This window comes from Glycine soja, chromosome 18 (genome assembly GCF_004193775.1).
Source record: "Glycine soja cultivar W05 chromosome 18, ASM419377v2, whole genome shotgun sequence".
Classification (NCBI taxonomy): domain Eukaryota; kingdom Viridiplantae; phylum Streptophyta; class Magnoliopsida; order Fabales; family Fabaceae; genus Glycine; species Glycine soja.
The window spans coordinates 50,248,881-50,261,375 of NC_041019.1; positions in this window are offsets into that span (position 1 = coordinate 50,248,881).

Consider the following 12,495-nt stretch of genomic DNA (forward strand, 5'->3'; position numbering starts at 1 on the left):
TAAAGTGATCCTCGGGTTTGAATTATAAAAAAAGAACAAATTTAATTGACTAATGTGACTATATAATTCACATCATGTTTCATGATTCAACTATATATAATATATAATGATATAATTTATTTTAAAATCACATGAAAATAATGATTAGTCAAAAAATTAGTTTGTTAAATTATTAATGTTTGATAAAATTAGTTGTTGAAGTAACTAAAAAAATATAAAATGACAGTAAAATAATAAATCATAATTTATTTAAAAAATAATTAGAAAATTAAATAAATATATTGGGGATAAAAATAAAAAAATATATAAAAAGTTAAAAGTTAACATTTTAAAAATACATAACAAATTAAAAACTAATAAAAAGCTACTAAAATAACTTTGTCATAATATAACACATGGTACAAACCTTCTCTTCTATTTTTATTTACTTTTCATTTTTTCTCATTTATATATATATATATATATAGAGAGAGAGAGAGAGAGAGAGAGAGAGAGAGAGAGAGAGAGAGAGAGAGAGAGAGAGAGAGAGAGAGAGAGAGAGAGAGAGAGAGAGTTAATATGTTGGTTGTAGGAACCCTTTGTTAGAATAATATGAGGGGAAACATGAAAAACAAATGATCCATATGATCACTCGAGCTCCTTGCATATTCTACCAATAAGAATCATTTAAAGATATATCTAACTATAACTTAGATTACAGCACATTTGTACTTTTCACAAGCTAAGCCATATAGCTATTGGATTTAAATAATCTCTTAACTTTCTATCTATTTTTTATTATTATCTTGCTTTTAATAACTATATCTTAAAAGTTTAATTTTAAGCTTTTATAATTTTTAATTATTAGGAATTAATTAGTCCCTCTTATTATATGTAAAATTTTAGTCTTGATACCCACATAAAGAAATAATTCTTAGTATGAAATTGTAGAGATTTAATATATTTGAACTTCTAAAATATAACAATTAAAATCAAAACTGTGAAACTAAATAACCATTTCTTCTAGTGACGCATTTTTTTATCCTAGTTCAAATCATTTAGGTTGAATTACAGGATTTGAACTCCAATAATCTAAATGCACGATTCAGCTTTCTGTTGGGAACATTGAAGACCAGTCAACTACTATATTGTCATCATTGAAAGAAACAAATATAAGCGTTATATATAGTGGTGAAGGTACAATAAACAAAATAACCTAATAAATTGATCTTCCTTCTCCTGGTTAAAAAAATATTTAAATAAGAGTATAATACTGCATGGAAATTGGTTTCAAACTTACGATAACTATTTCTACAATATATGCAAAATGTCGGTGTAATAATTATAATCATATATTGAATATTATTATATGGAAGCCCATGTTTGTTTTTTTTATAAGTGAAGGGTATTTATTTATTTTATGTAAGGAAGGGTAAAGTCCTTATATTAAAATAGAGGGGTCAAGATACCCCAACAACATCCCACCACAGATTAAAAGGATTTACAAGCAGGAAGGGATCACTGGAACAAATGTAAACCTATGGGTAAAAAAATGGGAAAGACTAGCTATACTATCTGCAGTAAGTGAAGGATGTGGCTTGTGTTGGTTACTTAATTGATATTTTTCTCTAATTGGTGCTCAATACTGTACCACCCTGCAAGGCTCTCAATCTCTCATAGTCTGCGTTGAGTCTCTCTCGACTTCTATAAGATAAGATATTAGTATATAACCAGCAACAATTACTTACTTAAAGAAATGCTGCAATTTATTCAAATTATAAAAGTAAAATGGCTCAGACCAAGCTAGACTTTAATGGATAAGTTCCATGTTCTTTTAGTAACGAGTATGGCGCCCGTGGTCGTGTATGAGCACGGGTTGCTATATATACTTTCTTTTATGTTATTTAAATATTATTTTTATATGAATATTTCTCTATTGATTTAGCCTTTTTTTTATGAAGTGAAATTAGTTATTATGTGAAATATTTATATTATTTTTTCAAATGCTCAATTAATTAGACAATTCAGTCTAAAACACAATATAATATTTTATTTTGTAAGTAAGATAATGCTTTATTCATTGTAAGTTGTAACGGTTTTTAATTATAATTATTTCATTTAATGATTATCATTTTACAATTAAAAAATTAGAGATTAATCTAATAAGTTATAAATGACGTGTATGCTGGAGCAAAAAAAAAAAAACTCACAGTAACTTGCAACTAAATAAATATGTTAACGTCCCTCGTGTCATGGTTTCAGCACAACTTGTGCTAAAACTCCGGCTGCTTTATTGATATATTTCTTTTGGCCTTTAAAAAAAAAAAACTCACAAATTGGTCCTAATCAGATTTGTAATGAAATATATTAAGTATAAATTAAATTTGTGTTATTATACAATTTGTATAATTGTAACTAAGTAAACTGTAAGGTAAGCGTTAGGGTTTTATTTCAAAAAATTATTATATAATTTTTCCCCCATCAATAACATATTTTACATGGCAGTGGGGAATAACGGATAGGTGCAGCGTGCAAGCATTAGCGAGTCAAACACTCATGTCTTCCGAGATTGATTCCCCATAGTAATCTTATATATATATATATATATAGATTATAATATTATGTGTTGAAAATGTCTAGAAGAATTCTAGAAAATGTCACAATTAGGGATGCTGATTGTTTGGTTCAGGAGACAATTGAATGGAACTGAAAAATGATTCAAGAGAAAGTCAAAGTGAACCATTTTTTTATAGTCTACAAATGTCTTTCACTAAATTCAATTTTGCTTGAATAGGATATATAGGACACCTGTAAGCAACAGAAGTCTCTCTTATAGTGTTTACTGTAACTGTATTTCAGCATTCAAACTTAAGAATTCTCGTTAAGCTCAAAAAACCACAAGTTGAAACAACTTTCTAGATGTGGTTTGTGATTTTTATAAATGGTTTCTGAGTTCGTTTTCTTTCGCATGTTCTTTCTTACTTAGAAAAAACCTTCTTAGATGATGAGATAGTTGTTGAGTAATCTGTTTAGAAAGCAATCTAATTATGTTCTTTAGAAAGAATCTTCTTCGATGTAAGCTAGCTGGTTCTTGCATTATGAGAAGTAATAGGACTATGGATGACAATGGGGCAAGGAAAACACGAGTAATAACCCTCATCACGTAGCAGTTGCCTTGTTGGATGAAATTCCTTCCCATGTTTACCACATACTTGTACGTACACTTATTGTTAAGTGAGTATCCATGAATTTTATGAATATTCATATATATATGTATCCCCAGGCATGGGTACCTTGTTTTACTTTCCCTTGCCCAGTTAACAAAGCCAGTGGAGAAAAAAAAAATGCATTTACTTTACTTGCATGTATATAGAGGCCCGATCCTAAACTATGTTAAGAAGTGCACTTAGCACTGGACCCGTAAATTTGAGGGGCACAATTTTTTATTTTGCTATAATATTAAAAAAATCATTTTAATATGACTTACCCATTCTTACACTAATCAATCAGTAAAAAAAAGTTTACGCACCACTCTCATCACTTTCCACTTCTCGATAACGGCAGTTCTCAAATTACAAACTCAAATTTAAAGGTTATAAGCAATTGAACATTGAATTTCCACCAAATTATTCAATAGTCTACACTAATTTCTAACTTTGTGAAAACGGTAATATTTTTTTCTAATAAAAGGTATGGAAAGCAAAGAACTATAGAAGGGAGAATCACGAAAAAAAAAGGAAGAGTAATACACTGATTATTGATATCATACTAAGTCTGAGTAGTGAGTATCATTATCAATGACATTTGAATTGTTTCTGAATTGTGATTTTCTTTTTGAACTTAAGTCAACAAGTCAAAAAGGGAATGACCAAATCACGAAGAGGATTGAGAATGATGTTGATGCCAGTGCCGCATGTCAAGATTATAGATTATTGAGAGGATTATTGAACTCTCAAGGCTTCAAATTCGAAGGTTATTTTCTAGTCATTCACTTTATAATATTATTCTAATGTGTGTGTATGTGTGTATATATATATATATATATATATATATATATATATATATATATATATATATATATATATATATATAATTTGACTTGGATAATTGGTGTTGGATTGATCAAATGATGCTTCGGTGTTGTTGTACTTGTTGCTTGTCGTAATTTGATACTATTGTTGCGGTTTAATATTTAAAGTGAAATAAAGCTTGTTTCACCTTAATTAAGAATTTAAGATATCCAAATATTTCAATCACAAAAAAGATGTACTAATTTAGCAATTTTATCTATTGTGAAAGATATGTTAAGAAACATTGATGTTAATGTTATTATTAATGATTTTGCATCACAAAAATGCTCATAGAAACCATTTTTTATGATAATGTATATATTTTATTTTATCGGTAATAAGTCAAGTAACAACCCTACAAGTAGAGAAAATATTTTGTTGATGATACAAAATAGCACAAGAGTTGATTAAAGAAAAAATGTAATATTTATTAGATCTATGCTATTCAATAATAATACAATTTTTAATGAGATTCTGTATTTATATTTTTAGAATAAATATTTGTTTTAAAATAGTTATATATAAGGGGTTTTTTATTTATTATTTTGGACTGGGCCTATAAAATGTCAGGAGCAGTCCTGTGTATATAAGTGAGTTTTTTTTTTTTCATGCCCAAATAGAACTTTATCATAGTAGCTGAATATGTTTTATCAGAAATTTTCGTGAATTAAATCAGTCATTGATGTTGCTATAGATTGTTTGCTTATATGCCAAAGTTTTGATGGGAGAACAAATTTTTTGAGTTATTGTTCTTTGCATTCTTAGCATATCTATGTGATCTTGATAATTAGTGTTCTTATAGTATTAGTTGAGGAGTAAAAAAAATATTTATTATTTAATTAAAGGAGAACATAAAAAAATTATAAATAACATAATTTTTGTTTTCCAATAAAAATATTACTAATTCTTTAACCAATACTCTTAAGACATATATATATATATATATATATATATATATATATATATATATATATATATATATATATATATATATATATATATATATTCAATTTCCATATCATCAATGGCTCTTAATTTCATTTTGATTTATGTCTTGTATATCATACATATTGTATTTTCTTTGCATGGCGATGTTAAATCGTTGTATCTCTCAAGAATTATGTTCTTTTCACATTCTCAAGGATATTCAGATTCATTAGTAGCACTCATTCAAAATGCTTATGTTAGGATTTGTGTAATTGTCATATATATAGAGAGAGGATGCATGCGGTAACAAAAAGAATCATACATATAGCTACATATGTAAAATATGTATAATTTTAGTCTTGATCTCTACATTAAGAATCAATTTTTAGTTTGAAAATTATAGAGATTTAATGTATATTGAACTTTCCAAATATAACAACTAAAACTAAAACTGTGAACCTAACCATTTCTTCTTCAGATTTTGCAATTCAATGAAACAGTGACACATTTTGGATCCTAGTTCAAATCATTTACGTTGAATTACACAATTTAAACTCCAATAATTTTAATAGACCATTCAACATTTTGTTGGAACATTGGAGACCAGTCAACTATATTGTCATCATTTAGTGAAAGAAATAAATAGAACAGCTTTATAGTGGTGACAGGTGAGTAGAGGTGGGCATGCAGGTAAACCCGCACCTTCTAAAACCATTACCCGTGAAGCCCATCTCGCAAACCCGCGAGGAAGTGATTTAGGTTTAGTTTAGTGTCCATGAATTAGAGCTAGGCCTTAGGTTAGGTTAGGGGTTTTAGTTTTGCTAAAACACCCCGGTTTCTGTTAAATCGAACACCCTATTTTATTTTTTCAGATATTAAAAACCCGTGGGACCCACGGATAAAACTTCTTTAACGCATTATGCAGGACGGGCTAAAAAGTCTGCTTTTTAAATGGGCTCAAAAAAATGAGACCCGCTTGCCCAGGTCTACTGATGTACTGGTGATGGTGCAATAAATAAAATAACCTAACAAGTTGATTCAGCTTTTCTTTCATTTTGGGTATGTTTTTTTTGAAACATTTCTGAAAAAAGAAAATAAGAAAAAAAATAATAGAATTTTTTTTTCATAAAAGCTAAAATAAATTTTTCATTAATTAATTTGTGGAAGCTTTCTGGTATGACTTTTCTAAAATATGATAGAACATCTACCAATTAACTAGTAATTTTTTAATAAAAAATTCATTTTAACTTATGCAAAAACTTTTTTATTTTTCTCTTAGAAATATTTCTAAAAAAAATATTGAAACAAATATTTTACTGGTTAAATGAATTATTTAATCAGAGTATAATATTATATGAAAATTGGATTCAAACTATGATATTTAATTCTATATTAAATGGCAAATGACGGTGTAATCATATTAATATAATATATGGAGGGCCGCGTGTGTTTTAATAAGTGAAGATATGGCTTGTGTTGGACACGTTTTGCGATGTTGACCTGGTGCTCAAGAGGGTGCTCTCGCAGTCTACGTTGCGACTCTATACTTCTATATGTATATATACCTAAATAATTATTTTTGGTCATAAATATATAGAGGGATGATAAATTTATTTTTAAAAGATAAAAATTTAAATTTTAGTTCTTAAAAGTGAAAAAATATGATTAATTCATTCATTTGTTAACGAAATAAGTTATATGAAACATTCAGAGATGAATTTGTCAGCGTTAAACACATTTAGGGATAAAAATGATTATTTACCTAAAATATATTTAATCTTCCATTTTTTTCTATTTTTTTAATTATGATAAACATAAAATTACAATAAACACTTAAAAAATAAGAAAATAAACATTAGTTACAATAAACATAATAATAAATATAATATTGATTGATAAACATAATTTATCTGTTGCTTTGAAATTTCTATTGTAACAACAGTTACAAAATCAAGTTGATTCTTTTTTTTGTAAGGATTAACTTTCATATTTTGGATAAAGTATTGTCAAATTAGACATTTTAGAATAATAAGCAGATTATGCTTATATTAATCAATATTATGCTTATTAGTATGTTTATTCTAACTTATGTTTGCTTTCCTATTTTTTAAGTGTTTATTATAATATTATGCTTACAACGATTAAAAGCGGGAGATCGGTGAAGATTAAATTATATTTTGGTTAAATAGTTATTTTCATCCCTGAATGTGTAGATTGCTGATAAATTCGTCCTTGAGTGTGCCATGTAGGATCTTTCATTAACACTAACGGACGAAAGTTAACGGATGAATATATTTATCCTCCTTTTTTCACTTTCAGAAACTAAAATTTAAATTTTTTATCTTTCAAAGACAAATTTGTCAGCGCTCTGTACATTCATGGATGAAAATGATTATTTATCCTATATATTTTCATGTTGTGAATATATTATTCATAGTTTTAAAAATTGGTCCGGTGATTGACCCAGTCATTACACTGGATCACTGGGTTAGTGATCGAACTCATGAGTTACTAGTTGCATTGACCCACATGACCCGATCTATAATAAAAAAATATAAAATTTTTATATTTGTCTTAAAATATTTTAAAATAATATCACAAATTAATATAATTCCATAACAGATAATTAGATACCAAAATGTTAAAAAGAACATCATTATCCAAGTTGAAACAAACAAGTAACAAACATAAATAAATAGCTAAATAAGTTCAAGTTCAACATATGTTTTTACCTGTCCAATATCCAAATAATATCTAATTGTTTTCATTACTATCCAATACTTTGGTGTTGGGACAGGTTCTCCAATCAGCTCACATTTTTTTTTCCAGTACGGCATCTAGTTGCTCATAACAAATTAGACAAACCAAAACATCAGCTAACCCCTGATTTGAAAAGAAATTTAACTTATAATCATAAGTAAAACTGCCTCCCACAAAGCAAAAATAACACTCAACTAGTTCACAATAATAAAAACCGAAAAAAGCACAACTGAATAACTTTCTCCTTTTATGAAGCCCTACAACTATCACAAAAATAGTCACCCATGTTTCAAAAATCTTTCTCATGATGCATTGAAATTCACAAGTCTTAAAAACACAAACAAAATATAAAAACACAAGTTAAAAAATGACTATAACCAGAAAAAAAAAAAGATAAGTGACTCGGTCCGACTTGACAGGTCACCGATTTAATTGCAAATCCGTCTGGGTCATTCCGGGTTGAAAGCACACCTAAACAAATGTAAGACCCAACCCAGTCTAGCCATAGGTTCACGGTTCATCAACTGGTCGGATCAGCCGGGTTGGTCAAGTTTTAAAACTTTAATTTGATATTATTATTAGAATATGTATTATAAACATTAATGGTTTACATAAATAATAACGACTTGTGTTTCTTAATTAAGTAGTTTGAAATTTAAATTTTAATTGATTCATGAATATGAAATAAATTATGTTGAAAAAAGAATATACATCTTATATGCACTCACAAGCTTCGATAAAGATTTATTATTACTTTCAATAGGGACACTTTCGTATAAATACCCTGGTGTGAGAAAAAAATAACTAACAACAATTAATTAAAAAATGATAAAAAAGTTTATTAAAATTATAAGAAGTAAAAATGGCTTAGAACAAGCTAGAGTTTACTAGACAATTCCATGTTCCATTAAAAATTTGAAAACAATCAATGCAAATATGTAGTCATCATTTAGTGAAAGAAATATTGCTAAAAGTTTTGTAGCGGTGAGGGTGCCAAAAAATAAAATAACTTAACAAATTGATCTATATCTATCTCAACATGAAATGAAATTGAATATTAATTAATTTGAGATTTTAAAAATAAAAATATATTTTAAAGACAAAATTACATGTATTTTCAATTTTCATGTTAGGAAAAGAAGAAAAATAATGGTTATCAAGAAAAGAATCAAACACCAAAATGGGGAAGCTTATATGGGACCTAGTCAATAATCAAGATAAACTCTGGATTCAAGTTATTGGCAAAATTTTGGATGATAGCAGAAAACAAATGGAGTGCTCTTAGTAACCACTCTTTGGAATGCGAGGTCCCAGGAATGGAATCTGACTCTGATACTATGTTAGATTTCATCTTAAAATTAATTGACATTAAGTGAAGTTGTCCAACAAGTATATAAGTTATCCTGCAAGGAACGAGGCAGCTGATGTGAGACTTTGGTATTTTTCAACAATTTTAACTAAAGAAAAGTCATGCATCCTTGGAAATTATAAAAAATTTCCGGAGAAAATACTGTCTCATGAAAATGGAAATGAAAAAAATGTGGGCGGTTGACTTCGTTGACTTGCTTGCACCACCAGTCCTTGATTGCCATGTTAAATTATACGTCCATTGAATCTTATGGAAAAATAATATATAGAAATTTCATCTTCATGAGCCCATTCAACCCATATTACAGGACCCAAAGGAATGTGGACAATCTGAAGAGTGACTCGTGGTTAAGGGTTCATTAGACTTGTTTGTATCTAGTCTTCAGTCATTCCGTGTTAAACTTAAATGCGTACGTTGCTGTCTTGCTGATTGAAGGAAAGAAAAAAAAATGAAGAAAGAAAACTAGTTTGACGAAAACAGGCACGAGAAATTACAAGGCAGTTTCGTCATAACTTATATATCTTGGAGCAAATACTCATCAAGGATAATATCGTGGTGTTGTGAAACATTAAAAAAATCATGCATTCGAATTCCTTCAAGCTCATCTTCCTTTTTACCCTTGTTACTTTGTTCAATTTCCCAACTACTAAAGCACAGGAGTCCCGCGATTGTCTTGGCCAACTGTGCAGTGAAAGCCACATATCAAAATGGAACATTGATATTGAATAATAAACAATGGGTGTATATTCTTGCTCAGTGTGCATTGGATCTACCTAGTGATGATTGTTGATCTGGTGCTCAAGAGCGTGCTCTCGTAGTCTACATAGGACTCTATTTAGATAAATAATCATTTTTATTTATAAATATATAAAATATTGATAAATTTATCCTCAAAAAATAAATATTTAAATTTTAATATATAAAAGTGTAAAAATGTGATAAATTCATTCATCTATTATCATTAACGAAAGAATTTACATGAAAAATTCAAGAATGAATTTATCAGCGTTGTACGTTCAGAGATAAAAATAATTATTTACCTAAAATATATTTAATCTTCGTCTTCCTCCATTTTTTAATTGGAACAAACATAACATTACAATAAATACTTAGAAAAAAATAGAAAAACAAACATAAGTTACAACAAACATAATAATAAAAATAATATTGGTTGATGAGCATAATTTGTTTCTTGTTTTAAAATTTCCATTGTGACAATATTAGGTAGTTAGAAAATCAAGTTGATTCTCATATTTTTTTTGTAAAGATTGACTTAATGACAGTACATTTTTGTTTGAGTTTCATATTTTGGATAAGGTACGATCAAGTTAGACATTTCAAAGTAATAAACACAAATTATATTTATTAATCAATATTTTTGTTTTAACTTATGTTTTTTTTTCTATTTTTGTAAGTATTTATTATAATATTATGCTTGCAATGATTAAAAATGGGAGATATGAAGATTAAATCATATTTTGGATAAATAGTCATTTTCGTCCCTCAATTTGTAGAGTGCTGATAAATTTGTTCTTGAATGTGTCACATAGGATCTTTCATTAACGGTAATAGACCAAAGTTAACGGACAAATAGATTTGTTGCATATTTTTTACTTTTGGAGACTAAAATTTGATTTTTTTTATCTTTTAGGGACGAATTTGTCCGCGCTCTACACATTTAGGAATGAAATTGATTATTTATCCTATATATTTTCATGTTCTGAATATATTATTCATAATTTTTAAAATCGGCTTGGTGATTGACCCGATCATGACAATAGGTCACTAATCGAACCGATGAGTCATTGGTTAACCCACATGATCTGATATATAATTAAAAAAAATATAAAATTTTTATACATGTCTTAAAATATTTTAAAATCACAAATTAATATAATTTCATAACATAGATAAATTAGATACCCAAATTTTAAAAAAAATTATCCAAGTTGAAACAAACAAGTAACAAACATCACAAACATAAATAACTAAATAAGTTCAATTTCAACATATATTAATAATGCCCAATATGTAAATAATATCTAATTATATTCATTATTACCCAATATCTTGGTGCTGGGACAAGTTCTTCAATCTGCTTATATTTTTCCCCTTCGACAATGATAATTATCCTACTCACAACAAATTAAACAAACAAAACATCAACAAACCCCTGATATAAAAAGAAATTCAACTTATAATTACAAGCAAAAGTGCCTCCACTAAGCAAAAATAATACTCAACAAGTTCACAATAATAAAAACTGACAAAAGCACAACCCAATAACTTTCTCCTTTTATGAAGTCCTACAACTATCACAAAAATAACCACTTATGTTCCAAAAATCTTTCTAGTGACACATTGAAATTCACAAATCTTAAAAAATACAAACAAAATATAAAAAACACAAGTTAAAAAAAATGACTATAACGAAAAAAAAAAAAAAACAAGTGACTCCATCCAGCTTGATGGGTCACCTATTTAATCACAAACTCATGTGGATCACTTCTGGTTGCAAGCACACCTAATCGAATGAAAGACCTAACCCACTCTAGCCTCTAGGCCGCGATTCAACCGATCAGACCGACAGGAGGATCAGTCCAAGTCTTAAAATTTTGATATTATTATTATAATATATATTATAAACATCAATTATATACATAAATAATGACGTGTGTTTATTAAGTCATTCAAAATTTAAATTTTAATTGATTTAAGAATATTAGAAAAAAACATATTCAATATGCATTTACTTCGATAAAGATTATCATTGCTTTTAACATTGACACTGTGGTCCAAATACCATGGTGAGAAAAAAAAATCAACAACAATTAATTAAAAAAATGATACAAAATTTATTGAAATTATAAAAAGTAAAAATGGCGCAGACCAAGCTAGAGTTTACAAGACAGTTCCATGTTTTATATATATATATATATATATAAACAATCAATGCAAATATGTAGTCATCATTTTAACTAAACAAAAGCCATGCATCCTTGGAAATTATAAAAATTTCCGGAGAAAATACTGTCTGGAATGAAAATGAAAAAGATGTATGTGGGCGGTTGACTTCATTGACTTGCTTGCATCACCAGTCCTTGATTGTCATGCCAAATTATACGTCCAATGAATCTTAGAAAAATATATAGAAATTTCATCTTCATGAGCCCATTCAACCCATATTACAGGACCCAAAGGAATGTGGGAAAATAATGAGAGTGACTCACGTGGTTAAGGGTTCATTGACTTGTTTGTATCTAGTCTTCAGTCATTCTGTGTTCAACTTAAATGCGTTGCTGTCTTGCTGATTGAAGGAAAGAAAAAAAATGAAGAAAGAAAACTAGTTTGACAAAAACAGGCACGAAATTACAATGCAGTTTCCTCATA